Raw genomic sequence first — 16,418 nt, forward strand, 5'->3', positions numbered from 1 at the left:
AACTTATCCATTCTTCTGCCTCAGTTATTCTGCTGTTGATTCCTTTTAGAGAATTTTAAATTTCCTTTATTTTGTGGTTCATCATTGTTTGTTTGCTCTTTAGTTCTTCTAGGTTCTTGTTAAACGTTTCTTGTATTTTCTACATTCTATTTCCAAGATTTTGGATCCTCTTTACTATCATTACTCTGAATTCTTTTTCAGGTAGACTGCCTATTTCCTCTTCATTTGTTTGGTCTGGTGGGTTTTTACCTTGCTCCTTCATCTGCTGCACATTTCTCTGTCTTCCCATTTCCCTTAATTACTGTGTTTGAGGTCTCCTTTTCACAGGCTGCAGGTTCATAGTTCCCGTTGTTTTTGGTGTCTGCCCCCAGTGGGTGAGGTTGGTTCAGTGGCTTGTGTAAGCTTCCTGGTGGAGGTGACTGGTGCCTGTGTTCTGGTGGATGAGGCTGGATCTTGTCTTTCTGGTGGGCAAGACCGTGTCCAGTGGTGAGTTTTGGGGTGTCTGTGACCTTATTATGATTTTAGTCAGCCTCTCTGCTAATGGGTGGGGTTGTGTTCCTGTCTTGCTAGTTGTTTGACATAGGCTGTCCAGCACCATAGCTTACTGGTCGTTGAGTCAAGCTGGGTCTTAGCATTGAGACAGAGATCTCTGGGAGACTTTTCGCCATTTGATATTACATGGGGCCGGGAGGTCTCTGGTGGTCCAGTGTCCTGAACTTGGCTCTCCCACCTCAGGGGCTCAGGCTTGAAACCTGGCCGGAGCACCAAGACCGTGTCAGCCACACAGCTCGGAAGAAAAGGGAGAAAAAATAGAAACTAAGAAAATAAAGAAAGTTATTGAAATATATGTTAAAATAAATATGCCAAAAAGTAATAAAAAAAGAAGAGAGCCACGAAACCAATAAACAAATCCACCATTGATAACAAATGCTAAAAACTATACTAAGATAAACATAAATATCAGAAACTAGTCAGTCGCATACAGCAAATCCCAAGCCTACAGTTGCTCCCAAGGTCTACTGTCTCAACTTGGGATGATTCGTTGTCTATTCAGGTATTACACAGATGCAGGGTACATCAGGTTGATTGTGGAGATTTAATCCGCTGCTCCTGAGGCTGCTGGGAGAGATTTCCCTTTCTCTTCTTTGTTCTCACAGCTCCTGGGGCTCAGCTTTGGTTTTGGCCCCGCCTCTGCGTGTAGGTCGCCTGAGGGCGTCTGTTCTCCGCTCAGACAGGAGGGGGTTAAAGGAGCGGCTGATTCGGGGACTCTGGCTCACTCGGGCCGGAGGGGTGGGAGGGGTACGGAGTGCGGGGCAGCCTGCAGCGGCAGAGGCCAGCGGGACGTTGCACCAGCCCGAGGCGCACCGTGCGTTCTCCAGTGGAAGTTGTCCCTGGATCCCAGGACCCTGGCAGTGGCGGGCTGCACAGGCTCCCTGGAAGGGAGGTGTGGACAGTGACCTGTGCTCGCACACAGGCTTCTTGGTGGCGGCAGCAGCAGCCTTAGCGTCCCATGCCCCTCTCTGGGCTCCACGGTGTTAGCTGCGGCTCACGCCCATCTCTGGAACTCGTTTAGGTGGTGCTCTGAATCCCCTCTCCCCGTGCACCCCGAAACAATGGTCTCTTGCCTCTTCGGCAGCTCCAGACTTTTTCCTGGACTCCCTCCCGTCTAGCTGTGGCACACTAGCCCCCTTCAGGCTGTGTTCACGCAGCCAACCCCAGTCCTCTCCCTGGGATCTGACCTCCAAAGCTAGATCCTCAGCTCCCAGCCCCTTCCCATCCTGGCGGGTGAGTAGACAAGCCTCTCGGGCTGATGAGTGCTGGTCGGCACTGATCCTCTGTGCGGGGATCTCTCCGCTTTGCCCTCTGCACCCCTGTGGCTGCGCTCTCCTCTGTGGCTCTGAAGCTCCCCCCCTCCACCACCCACAGTCTCCACCCGCGAGGGGGCTTCCTAGTGTGTAGAAACCTTTCCTCCTTCACAGCTCCCTCCAGAGGTGCAGGTCCCATCCCTATTCTTTTGTCTCTGTTTTTCCTTTTTTCTTTTGCCCTACCCAGGTACGTGGGGAGTTTGTTGCCTTTTGGGAGGTCTGAGGTCCTCTGCCAGCGTTCAGTAGGTGTTCTGTCGGAGTTGTTCCATATGTAGATGTAGTTTTGATATATTTGTGGGGAGGAAGGTGATCTCCACGTCTTATTCCTCTGCCATCTTGAAGGTCCTCCTCTCTCTAGTTTTCATTTTCACCAGTTTCACTGTGATGAACCAAGTGTGGTTTTATTTGGGTTCATTTTCTTGGTTAATTACATGATGTCTTTCATCATATTTGGAAAATTGTTGGCTATTAATCGCTTAAAATGTTGCTTCTGCTCCATTTTCTTTTCTCTCATCTTTTGGAATTCCAACTAAACGTATATATTCACGATGCCTCATATGGCTCTTAAACTCCTCTATATTTTCCATCTTGGGTAAGTTACTTAACAATTCTGAGATTCATTTCCAGCATGTGGAAAATTCAGAGATATTCATGGTCTCACACAGCATTGTTTTCTTTTAATGAAGTTTGTGTAAAGCGTGTATCCAATGCTTATTAGACAATCGTCACTCAGTAAATATTAAGTTCCTTTACCTTTTTTTACTGGTGTCTTATTGCTCAATAATTCTGATGATAATGGCAGTTGCTCTTTACTAAGTTTTTCTATGAGACAGGCAGGATTTTACATCTTTGACATATATTATTTCAGTTTCCTTTATATCAGTCCTGTGAACTACCATTATTATATTCATTCTAGAGATGAGGAAACTGAGGCACAGAGAGATAAAGGAACTTGATGAGTCAGGTGGATCTGGCTCAGGGTCTCTCATGAGGTTGCAGCCATACTGTCACCCCAACCCCATCACCTAAAAAATAAATTTGAATTGCCCCCAAAAATATTCAGTTGAACCACATGAACTGAAGGTATTTGATCATTTTGACCTACAAAAATGTTACTTTCATATGGTTCAACCTAATAATATATGCTTCCCAGAACAGGCTCCATGACTGAGATGGTGCAAAAAAAATATGAGAGGAGATTTTAATCCTACTAAAGCAAAAGCTATTTTTTAAATTTCTATCCACCTCCTTGATGTGGTAAGAGCCATGGGGGTGAGGCCAGAACTCAAGAAAGCAACATCTGGATGGAGCAGGAGGGATCAATTTTTCTGTGGTCTTACGATAAATTAGCAAATGGAGCTTCAAGAGTCTGGGACCGAAAAAACCTCCTCTTCCTCAGTCCTTATCCCCCCTGCTTGCTCCCCTCCCCTTCTTCTCTCTCCAGCATTCTGTCCCAATCCACCTCTTCAGAGTCTGGTTCGAGTCCTCTAGAGACGTGGAGGAGTCATGTTATATTGTCTGGAATGCCCCAGAAATTCTTTCTGGTTTTCATAATATCTTCATTTTATAAACCAGCATTGTGGTTGTTTCAGGATTCACAAGAGAGTGATTGCAGAGCCCTTAATTGGAGGGCATTGACCCTCATTAGGACAGTCCATGCTCTAAAGAGGAAGCCCCCAAAGATGAAGCCATCACAGAACTGGGAATAACCTAAATATCCACCAACAGGGGAGAAGTTAAATAAACTCAGCTAAATTCATACAGTGTAATGTTATACAGTATTTAACGGAAGTGAGGTAGAGTGTTATGCACTTAGATGGAAAGAAATCCAAAACAAAAACAATACATTGCAGGTTAATATGCAAAGTGGATAGTGTGTGTGTGTATAAATGAATAGAAAGTGTCTGGAAGGAGAAACACTAAAATAATGACAATGGTCATTTCTGGGTGGGGAAGTTATTGGGGAAGAGGGTCAAGGGGGACTTTGAAAGTAACTGTAATGTTTATGTTTCCTTGTACAATGAAAAATAAGCCATTTGTTAAGCCATAAAACATTTTTTGCAGCAGGCTTATGCCTAAAGTTAAGAACTATCCTAGTTTAGTTTCTCCAAAAGTAGACCTTGACATAAGGATTCGAGTGCAGTTGTTTTACTTAGGAGGTGATTCGAGGAAATACCAATAAGAGAGTGAAGAAGTGATCCCACCATGGGCAACTGGGGTGTAATCTTCTGGGAACCACGTACTGCAGAGTATCTCACCTGAGGGGTAGGGGGCTGTGGTGTTTATACACCAAACTCCATCACTCTTTGTTAAGTTTGCTTCTGAGGAACATTAATTCCCTGGCACTTCTGACCTGCCACACAGCTGGGCAAGTGGACCCTGATGGCTAGAGAAAAGCCTTAACTAAAGAAATGACAGGGTTGGAAGTTGGAAGTTGGGCTGGCATGCACTTGAGTCATAAGGACGAGGGGATTTGCACAAGATGCCAACAACATCTACAAGAGCTATAGCTATACCCCACTATAACTCAATATTGTTCAGGCAGACTCTGGGGTTCTCTCTGGTTATCTGAGGTGGGTGTCACCTTTCAAGGGGAGAGGAACCTCTGAGAGATGTCTCCAACACTGCTCATGGCTAGAGCATCATATGGGTGTCATCTCTCTGCCTAGGAAAACCCAGCCAGCCAATCTCTCTGACTTACATGGGAAGCCCCACAGTCTCAGCTTCCCCTACAGGAAAGGAACATCCTCTCTTCTTCAGGCATTGGCTGCAGATGAGTTTGATAACACAACCCATAACTACAGAGCATCACTTTCTGTAAGACTCAGCCCTCCAAGGGACTGTATAAGATGGTGATTAGAAACTTAGATTCAAACCGAACTTTTCCTATTTGTATAACACAGACAGGTCACTCCCTCTCTAAGCTTCATCTATAAAATTTGCGAAATGAGCATATCTACCCCCATAGGCTCATGTGACATGCACAAACATTTTCAGAAAGCATCCATAAAGCACTGAGCACAATTCTCGGCACAGAGTTAATATTCAACAAATGTCAGCTGGTCCAGAAACTAAAATTTCAAAAATTAATTTCACACCTGCTGTTTTCTTAACTTTGTTCTGGGAGCCGTGGGAAAGAAAAAGAGAAAAACCTCATCTCTCCTCAAGCAGCAGTAATATGTCCTCATGAATCACGAGGTTATGAGTCCTCAGACAGGAAATTGAGTCCCTGGGGACTTGGAGAGTCTGCAGCCAGGAATGCAGAGGTGGAGCCCGAAGGAGAAAACTGCTTGGGAGAGGGGGCAGTCTGTGACCCTGTAAGTCTGGGCAGTAGGATAGCAGCCCCCTGTCCCCTTGCATCCTGGTCCAGCTAATCTGAGTGCTGCAAACCTGTTTCTATTGACCAGCCCTGCCCTGATTTAAATTTCAAACAGCCCACAGTTTTATTCTCTCTTCACCACCCCTGAGAACTAATCATTATGGATTTTACAGGCCTTGGAGCCCTCGGCTCACACACTCGATTTTCACAATCTTTGCATAAGGAAAAAGGCAGTCGATGCAAACTGAATTAATTGTAATTGACCATAATATGCTTACAGAAATGCCAAGGAGTTTTCATTAGTAGATAAGCCCCAAAGTTATCTGCCGATGATTTACGTCGGCACGAACACGCTGCATGGCCACAGTTAATTACGAGACCTGCCACGGAAGGTGCTTCATCAAACCCTGGCAGAGGCCTTCCGAGGGCCAGTGACACCTCCAGGGACCGACACATCTCGACTCGCTTCCTGCGAAGGGCTTTGACGTCACTGCCTGGGAAGGTGAAGCCAAGCTAGCGCTGTCAGGCTCGGGCTGGGCCCTCCTTGATGCCCCAGCCTCGGTGTCCTGCTGTGTCCTCCCTTGGAGCTGCCAGGCCCTCCCACCCCATCCCACAGCCTCAGTCCTCTTCCATCAAGTCATCATTGAACTTGTGTCTTGGTTCACGTAATAGACCTCCATTCATTCATTCTTTTTTCAACAAATATTTCCTACGTGCTTCCTCTGTGATTGTCTCCACACTAAACTGGGAATGCCACAGACATGGGCCCACTGCACAGAGCTGAAAACCCAGTGATAGGCTGAAATAGTGAAAAAGCATAAGTGCGAACAGGTGATAATGCGATGAGACTAAAGAAGAGGGTAATAGGGGCTTCCCTGGTGGCGCAGTGTTTGAGAGTCCACCTGCGATGCAGGGGACACGGGTTCGTGCCCCGGTCTGGGAAGATCCCACATGCCGCGGAGCGGCTGGGCCCATGAGCCATAGCTGCTGAGCCTGCGCGTCCGGAGCCAGTGCTCCGCAACGGGAGAGGCCACGGCGGTGAGAGGCCGGCATACAGCAAAAAAAAAAAAAAAAAGAAGAGGGTAATAAGAAAGAAATCAGGAAAATCAGGACGTTTTCTCAGAAGAAGTCATATCTAAGCTGAGACCTGAAGCATGAGAAGGCATCATCCAGGTGAGGTGTTAAGAGTATTCCAGGTAGAGGAATTAGCATGTGCAAAGGACTTGAGGCAGGAAAGCAGCTGGCACCTTTTGAAGGCTCATTAGGCTGGAACATCCCAAGGGAGGCAGAGAATAAAGGAAGGTGAGGCAGGAGAGCAGTTGAAGGCCAGAACAAGGACTTTTTTTGTGTGTGTGTGTGTGATGTGGGATCTTCCTGGACCAGGGCACGAACCCGTGTCCCCTGCATCGGCAGGCGGACTCTCAACCATTGCACCACCAGGGAAGCCCCCAGAACAAGGACTTTTGAGACCAGGCTGACAAGGACCTTGAATTTAATTCCAAAACCATTGGGAGCCATGAAAGAGATGAAAGTGAGTCTATTTGAGTTGATTCAGGTATTTTTTTAAAAATCACTCTGGCTATTAGGAGTGGCAGAAAAATGGATTCTTGAAGAACAAAATGGAATCAGGGAGACCGGTTAGAAGAGGCTACTATTAGAGTCATCCAGTCAAGAGGTGAAGGTGTCTGGTGGCAAGTCAGGATGGAGACGAGTAGGGAGGGTATAGAGGCCTCTGTCTTCTTGGGGCCCTGTGGCTGAGTGCCTTTCTCTGCCCAATACCTCCAAAAATCAGGGCTCAACCTTGATCTCAGTAACCACTGTCCTGGAGTCCACAGCCTCATTCCTGCATCCCAGAAGAATCCAGTATTTCTGACACTGACAATGACTATTTCCTGCCTGAAGTCTCTAGAACAGTGCTACCCAATAGAAATAGAATGTGAGCCACACATGTAACTTTGAGTCTCTAGTACGCCTTATGTTGGGTTGCACCACGCAGGCCTGGAAGGTCCAGCTTCAAGACCGAAGAAGGAGCTCAGAGTCAGCAACAGAGACATCAGTGGTTTAATGGATGGGGGAGCTTACTCATTTGAAGCAAGGTCCTGGAGTGATATTCCAGGGTGTTCCCAGTTACACGGGGAACTGGGGAATTGACGTCAGTTTGGCTCATTGCTTACCAGCGAAACTAGCACAGGGGCATGCCTTTCACAACCGCTTCAATAAGCTATCATGGAGAAGATGTTCTGATCTAAAGGTGAGAACAGTCACTAGCTGGAGCCTGGGGCAAACATGTAGGAAGGTCAGTCATGTGAGTAGGATGTAGGGGAAGCAGGCATTGGTCAAGCAGGGGATGTGCAGAGAGTAAGAGAACAGCCATCTTTGGTGGCCTGGTCATACACCTTAAAAACGTAAAAATAAACAGGTGAAATTAATTTTAATAGTATTTTATGTAACCCTATATATTCAATAGTGTCATGTCAAGGTATAATCAATATAAAAATTATTAATGAGATATTTTACCTTTTTTCATGCCAAGTCTTCAAATTCCAGTGTATATTTCTGCTTCGAGCACACCTCATTTGGACTAGCCATATTTCAAGCGTTCAATAGTCACATGTGTTTACTGGCATCCTTATTATATAATGCAGTTCTGAATCTGCTCATGTGAGCTCCTTGCCATCCTCTGCCCACATTTTAGAAAGTACATACATTTACCAAGGACCCAAGGGCCCATTTTAAGACTAGATTGACAGGTCATGTAATGCCCAGAACCATGAATATCAGATCTTCTGATGAATAGAACACAATTTTACCAGGCCCTTTGATAAAAGACCACAAATCACATGGTTATGTGATGTCTGGGCCACATGACTTCCAAGCCTCCTGTTTAGGAGCTTTACCCCAGGCTGAAATTCCTTTAACATTTGCAATCTGGTTTATAAATCCAGTGCAAGGTTTGTCTTTTGGAAGGGATGAGGAGCTCTGTCAAAGGGCCAACTTCTCAATAGCATTTTATCAGTAAGCAAACTGGGAGGGTGTGCTGAAGTCCTGAGAGAGATGACAGGCAAGCTGGCACATGAGGGCTGACCCAGAAGTCCTCTGTGAGGTAGGTCACGGTCAGAGATAGGCATTGTGCTTCAGCATCACCTGTGATATGGATGATGATTATGAGAATCATCATCATAATAGCACTTATTATCTCATTTAATTCTTGTAACCCCCTTAAAGTTGGGTACTATTATTTCCTCTGTTTTACATATAATGAAACCAAAGCTAAGAAAAGTTCACTGACTTGCCCAAGGTCACATAGCTAATGGGTGAAGGATTTGGAATGTGAGTCCCCATTCTACTTGTAGCCACTGTGCCACCCTGCCTCTTATAAAAACCACCACCAAGGCTGCCCCTTCCACTCCCATGACCAACCTGTGGAGCTCCCTGGGAGCCAGACACTGTGTTAAAAGTTTCACACGCAGTCACTCACTGAACCCTCCAAACAAACCTCAGAGGTGTGTATTATTATTACATCCTTCTTGGAGATAAGGAAACTCGAACTCAGATAAGTTAAATAATTTGCCAAAGGCCAACAGTGAGCAAAAGGAAGAGGCAGTTTCAAGCCAGCCTCTGGAATCTGCACTCCCTCCCACTAAGGGACAACGGCTACTGGTGGTGGTGACATAAAACCACTACCATTGCTGCAGCTACAACCATTACCACCACACACACTGGTGAGCAACCGGTGGTGTGCCCTGGCCTGTGGGAGGTTTGTGTCTATTACTTCTAATCTTTGCAATATCCCAATGCAATCGCTTTCATTATTAACATTATGTTGTGTAGCAGGAAACTGAAGATAAAAAGGTTACTGGTCTTTCCCAAGGTCACACAGCTGCTAAGTGGTGGAGCTAAGACTGGAATCAAGATCTGCCTGTCTGACCAGTTATGCACTAGAGCTGACTCATATTGGTTTGAAAGAGTTAAGTGTTAAATTATTAGGAATTTTGCAGACCAGTTGTTAAACACGGCCATTATTAACAACTAAATGTTATACACTTACAATTATATAAATTATATTCACAAAAGGTAATAAATACTCAAAAGTCATAAATTCCTAATTACTTTATTACTATTACATTGGTATAATATACATAGTATGTATATATATTGTACTATTGTCTATTGTCTATGTTTTTAGGGTTATTTACATCTATTGTGTCTGTATGGTGAGGTGACCATTATAATGGTATGTGGTTGTCCATCTCTTCCCAATTCCTCATTCAATGATATTAATTGCCAGCTTAAAACTGGTCACAATGAAAGTATTTACCTCATACAAGTAGTAAACATTACAAATTGGGACTTGGTTTTTTGAAGAACAAGTGGTTAAATATTTACCAGTCCACCACTATATGGGACCCACAACTTCCCACCATATCTTGCAGTCTTCCAAATCTTAATGTTCCTACTAATGATCAGTGGTCCTCCAGCCTCCATCCCTCTGAGAACATGAGACTCCACCTCAGAGGATACAGGGGGGTCCCTCACATGGCCCTGGCCACCACAAGGAATGGAGAGATGTCAGTCTCGGAAGTGCTTGCCAAGCAATGCCTGCTTTGGAGAGTCCTTTCTCCTCCATCCCTTTCTCCTGCATCCTTTTCTCCTGCATCTCCTCTCCAAGTTGGAGCCTACATTTAAAGATGTTCAAGTTTTTCCCACCTTTCTGGAGAGGAGGACAGAGATTATCTCCAAAATAGTCTGTCAATTCAAGGCGATGCCAATCAAAATCCAAATGGACATTTTCCCCAGCAAATGGAATATAATCAGCCACAAAAATGATACATAGGAAAATATATTATGACTTGAATATATGTTTGTGACCTATTTTGTAGGGAGGGGAATGGTAGAGCAAAAGTAGAATTTAGAGTATACTCACATTAATTTATAATATATAAACACATATATACATGCATATATAACATATTATTTATGTATTATATTTTATATGTGTAGTGTATGTAGATATTTACTGTATGTTATATACACATATTTGTGTGTGTGTATGAGAGAGAGATAATACATTGGAAAAATAAAATTGCTGGTAGTTGGATCTCTAAGCAGTGGCACTACCATTGATTTTTAAAAAGTCTTTCTTGTATTTTGGGGAGAGAGGTAAGGGATTAAGATTGTGCATTGCCATAATGCTGGGATGTGTCAGACTGACCTGGGTTCACATCTCATTTCTATCCTTCTGAGCTGCATGATTGCAGGCAAATCACTAAACCTCTCTGACACTAAGTTTTCTCAGCTGTAAAATAGAGACTATACTAGTACCAGCCTCGTAAAGACATTATAAGTGTTAAAAGAGATAACACACTTAGTAAAGAGCAAATGCTTGGTGAGTATGAACTCTGATGAGGAAAAGGAGGAGGAGGAAGAGGGCGAGGAGGAGGAAAAATGCACAGATGGATAAATATACAAGCTATTGTAACTCGGTTTAGTACCAAATTTCCCCCACGAAGAATCAAATGTCTTAGGAATATGCTCTTCTGTGGCCTTTAGTTGGATTTATATGAGAAAGAAAGAGTGGAGAGCAGACACAAGAGGCTGTTTTGTGTTTCCCTAAAATAAATTCATTACCAAAAAGAATGAGAGAGTGATAAGTGTGAAACAGAGTCTACCTGCCTCTACCTTCCTCGCACTGTTTCCTCCTTCTTCCCATGTCTGGAGTCAGGAAGCTCTCAGAGGTGTCTGCCCCACGTTGCCCCAAAACTGGAACTCTTTAGCTCCAGCGGCCATCACAGCTCTCCTCTAGAGCTGCAAATCCACAGGAAGGCAGAAATCCATACTGAACATAACGTAAGCCCATCTCCCCAGACTAATAAAAGCTCAGATCAAGTCCAGGTAAGGAGGATTACAGAAAAGATTCAACCTTTCATCCTGCGTCCTCTGCTAGGCAACGTGTGCTGGACGTTTCTAACAGCTGCAGTTAGCGCCCTTTAACGCTGTAATAGAATTTAATTAAGCAAGCTCCATGCTGTGTGGTTCCTTAAAGCAGGACACAATGCAAGGAGCAGACTGGTGATAAGCTAGGAGAAACTGCTGGTCCTCTCTGCCTGGAAGCCATTCCTTAGAACCACAGACACCCAAGTGGTGGGACTCAAGATGTCTGTGCCTGTGGACATATGGGAATATCTTCATTTCAACACCATCCCCTTCATTTCCACACACATACGGACCTTCACTCTTATGACATGCTCTTCATGCTTCTAAATGCTCACATATGCAAAGACAAGTACATCAGCATAAGCGTGGACTCATACACATATGTGTATATACACCCCAGTATATACAGGGACCCAAAAGAATGCACGTACAATCACATGCACACACACTACCTTCATTTTTTCAACAGCACCATCCATCACTTTGTCCCAAGCCAGAGACTGGAAAGATATTTGCCGCACTCCTTCTTATTCCCCACTTCCAACCTATCATCAAGTTCAGATGATTCTACCTCCTTTATAATCTTTGAGTTACTTCCCATTATTTTCTAGCCAATAGCCAACACCCTGATCCAAATCCAGGTCACCATCATTTCTCTCCTGGATGACTGAGTCTCCAAATATGAACAGAACCACTAGGCATGGTATGCAGGAATAAGAGGAAATATCAAAGGCAGATTCATGGGACCAGGTAAAGAACCAGACCAGGAGACAAGTTTAAGAAATAGGGAAACTGAAGCCAATAAAATATAGAGCTTGGAGAAGCTGGTGTGAAAGACAAGGACGATAAAAGGCCAGAAATAGGTTTTAATAGAAACCAAAGGAAGAGAATTTTCCTAAGAAAGAACAACCAAATGCAACATATCACAGGAGGTAAAATAAGAGCTCATTGAAAATTGATCTATAAATTTGACCACAAGGAAACCAATGGTGATCTTGACAAGAGCAGTTTAAGAGGGATGTTGAAAAATATTCAGAGGTGATTGGAGGTGGAAAAGTCAGGTGAGTTAATATAGACTACTTTTCAAGTAGATGGCTTTGTAATGACATTAAACCATGAAGAGGAAGAGAGAGAGGAAGTACTGGGTAAAAGGGGACAGGTGTAATCATTGATTGCTCTGTATTCCCATACACTGCACACTTTTCCATAGGGAACTGCTCTCCCAGAATTCCAACAATGAGATCCAGATAAGACAGCCAACATGAGCCCTCAGAGTGCCCCATTCCCTTGACAACTGTGATTGGTTCAAGGATAAACTTATGACCCAAGCTGAACCAAATAGAATTCTTCCTCAGATTTTGTATTATTCAAACTTGATGACAATGGCCCATTTTCCTTGTTGATCATAAGCTACAGGAATTTGGTCTGGCATGACCTACAACAGGTTTTCATCACATGGAAAAAACTGACCTGAAAGAATAACTCTAACATGAAGACAAGAGTAGAGATGAAAATGAAATAGTGGTCACATCTCAGAGTTCAGTTGTCCATAAAACCAGCTCACTCTGCCTCTTCCACAATTTGTTTATGTAATATAATGTTTCCTTTTTTCCCTCTGCTAGTTTTAGTTGGGTTTCTGTCCCTTGCAACCCAAAGAATGTAAAACTGAAGGTCATTCCATTGATGAAAGCAATTTCCTTCAATTCTTTTGGATGAGCATATTGTCGACTGAAAGATGGCCATCAGCAGAGGGAGAAAGAATGAAAGAACACAATATTATTGATGGAGTGAGGTCTTTGAGGCAACACGTACAGGTAAAACTAGAGGGATTCACCTGGAACATTCAGTTGGCGGGGGTAGGATTGGTTATGTAATTTGTGGGGCCCAGTGCATAAAGAAACTGTTGGGTCCTTTGTTCAAAAATTATAAAGAATTTCAAGATGGTGATAGCAGAACATTAAACCAAACAAGGGGAGAAATCTGAGTGTATGTGATGGCACAGGTCACTGCCCATGGAGCCAATTCCTCTGAGAGGTAAGGCCAGGAGGGACAGATGGCATGTGACAGGAACATTTAGGGGTGACAGTAATAAATTGAGATGGAGACACTATTTCCCCAAAGGAGAGGTAGACTTATCTGCTGTGAAAGAAAGGGTTAGGTATGAGAGGGTGCAGAAGGAAGGTAAAAAGAAAGGTAAATGGACACAGAAATATGAAACACACATTCCCTGAAAATGTGCAAACTCCCCGTAATGATGATGTAGCAGCGATGAGCTGGAGCACCTTTGAAAGCCAGGTAGAATTTGATTATACACCGCGGCATGCCCGTCAGCTGCCAGCCTCCCTACATAACGATTATTTGCTTATTTCAGGACTCCCTAGCTGTTCTCTAAAATCAAAGCTTTACTAATAACCATATTTAGCGTTGAACAAGCGCTTGGTATTTCCCGAGGACTTCACAAGCACTAATTAGTTAATAATTCAATGTAGTTGAAAAAAAGGCATAAATTGCACATCTGCAAGAACCAGGTGCTTTTCTTGTTTGTGATGTAGGGAAAGGATCCTTACGCCAGGTATCAGGGGTCTGTGAGTCCTGGAATTATATGCAGTGTATGAGTGCATGTGTTTGTGTGTCTGTATGTCTGTCTTTCTGTGTGTGTATATGACTGTATGCATGCATGTATGTACACACATGTGTGAGTGCATGTGTGTGAAAATACCTTCATTTGGTCCTCACAGAAACATCTGGGCCAAAAAGAGTTAATAATCATAGCATTGAAGAAGGAGCTTAAGATACAGACTCAGAAAACTTGGGTTAGGACACAGGTTCAGCCACCTACTGGTTATCCAAACCTGTACATATCAACTTCCCTCTTAGCGCCAGCATTTCCTCATCTATAACATGGAAAGAATACCTTTCTCTCATGGTGTGAAGATTAAATAAAAGTCCTACCACAAAGTCAGAACTGATCAGTGTCTCAACTCTGTCTGGCATTCTCTCATTCATTTCATAGCTGGACAGCAAAGATGGTCTAAAACTCCAAATTTGCTCAGCTATATGTGAGGAGAAAGAGGAGGAAGATGTAAGAAAAGCTGCAGATATGGAAGAATATGAAGAGAGTGAATTGTTGGAAACAGATGAGTCTACTCTCGGTGCAAGGAAAATAGTAGAAATTTGAGAGCTAAGGCTGAGGTTGCTAGTTTGCAAACCAGAACTTATCACCTTTACGTCACTTATGGTAAGTATTACCAGATCCCACAACTATGGTTGTAAGACATGGTGAGCCATGGTAGCCTTTATTAGTTGAGTACATGTGTGAAGTCAAGTTCATTTGAAGAAAACAGTGACCATTTAAATCCCTGTTATCTCCCACCACCGCCTATGTGTTCAGTTCCCCCAGGCAGGCATGCCTGATGATGAAGAAAACCATAGACTGTTGCAGAAGGAAGGGTGTTCATAAATATCTTCTAATTTTCTTGAAATGTGTTCAAACCATCATTTCAGCAATAAACTATAACTACACTAGACATTAGACAATGAAACAAGTAGAGCACGGAAGCTATCTTAATTATTGGTTCTGATTTTTAAAGAATTTACCCATACACGTGACCATTGGTCATATTCACCAATATGTACAATTTCTCTAATAAAGGGACTTACATGTTTATGTATTTAATTTTTTAAATGTTCCATTACAAAAAAAAAAATGGTGTGTGTCCCTAAGAGGACCTTACACACAGTTCCTGCTTTGTGTTGCTTGCCTCAATACAGAGATTCTTCCATTTCACTTGCTATTAAGGAAATCTTGTATCTTTAACGCAGTCTGCTGCTGTCTTTCTGTTAATCACTATCTTCATGTAAATCCTTCACAGAATCTTTTAGTCTGATTGATACACTCAGAGACTTGACCACATGGTAAGGGAGAAAGCCAGACTTCAAACTGAGATCTGCAGTCCAGTGTTCTTTTCTGGACACCATTCAGGTTTCATTATTGGCTTAAAGCAAAATGTACTGGAAAGATCCTGAAATAGGGATGGCTGGGCATAGAGACAGTGTATCCCAGCCTCTGTCTTCACCATCCCCCTCTGCCTCCAAATGACTGAACCCACCAGTTCTGAGAGCTGAAAACAGACAGACCATCTCTGGGTGGGAGTGATTCAACCCACTCACACAATGGATTTTAACAAGTAAAGAGACCTGAGAAAGACTCACCCTACAGAATCACCCTGACATTGGGGTAGAAGGTTGATAATAGTGATCAATGACTAACAGTGAATAGATCAGCTAAGAAGACAAAATTCTGGATTTGGAATTAAGCACAAACTTGAATATTTATTTAGAGAGGGAAAATAAATCACAATAAACTACATTTTTTAAGTGACAGATAACACTAACATTACAAAATCCTGGGAAATAACATAATATTTGTATTAATCAGCACACAGATGCAACACTGTAATAGTTCTTACCTTTGGTTTGTTGTGTATTCTTTGATCTCCTTTTCATATGACAATGAGCATGTAATATTTTCTATGGGGAGAAAAGAAAGTGAACTCAGAATTTCTAAATTATTTTCACCCTGGCATGGTAGAGCAAAGCGGTTTGTTTTATTTGTTTGTTTGTTTGTTTATTTTCCAGCTTCACCAATTCATTATTGGAAATACCACAAAAATGTTTACAATTGTACAAATTTGAGAATTCTTCTATCAAGTTTATTTTCTATATGAGCTATGAAATTTTAGGGAACTTCAAATGTTTTCTTGTACAATAAGTAAAGTGCTATTTGGATGGGCAACATTCATGATGCAGGGCTTTGGGAAAACCCCATGCAAATAAGAGACCCTGAAGTTAACTTTTACTAGCTTCTCAGTAAATTCATAGCTGATTGACTTACAAGGTCCCGCCTTGATGGTCCTTGGGCACCTCTTCCAACTCATTGCCTGTCACATCTCCCTTTGTTCAGTCTTCTCTAGCTGCTCAACCTTCGTGTTTTCACCTAATGTTCATGCTTTATTCCCATTGCCAGACCTTTGCACAGGCTGTGCCCCCTGCCTGGAGTTCCCTTCCTACTACATAATTCTTCATTTCACTAAGTCCTTCAGATCCTCCTTTAGTCTCCGTCACCATTCACTTCTGAATTCACCATTCTGCCTTCCCTCCCTTTATCAAATCCCCTATCATAAGCTTACTTAACACGATGCACCTCTCTCTCGAAACACCAGACACAAGTTTACATGTTGTCCTAGGGTTATTTAATTCATCTCTCTGTCTCCCAAGAGAGCTCCAGGAGGGGGGGGGAC

General features: G+C 43.2%; 1 pseudogene; it reads left to right on the top strand.

Annotated features, from left to right (window-relative positions):
- Positions 1-13,386: 13,386 nt before the first annotated feature.
- LOC132476907 (ubiquitin-like-conjugating enzyme ATG3) lies at positions 13,387-14,699 on the top strand (annotated as a pseudogene).
- The last annotated feature ends 1,719 nt before the right edge of the window (positions 14,700-16,418 follow it).

The sequence above is a fragment of the Mesoplodon densirostris genome, chromosome 16 (assembly GCF_025265405.1).
Source record: "Mesoplodon densirostris isolate mMesDen1 chromosome 16, mMesDen1 primary haplotype, whole genome shotgun sequence".
Lineage (NCBI taxonomy): Eukaryota > Metazoa > Chordata > Mammalia > Artiodactyla > Ziphiidae > Mesoplodon > Mesoplodon densirostris.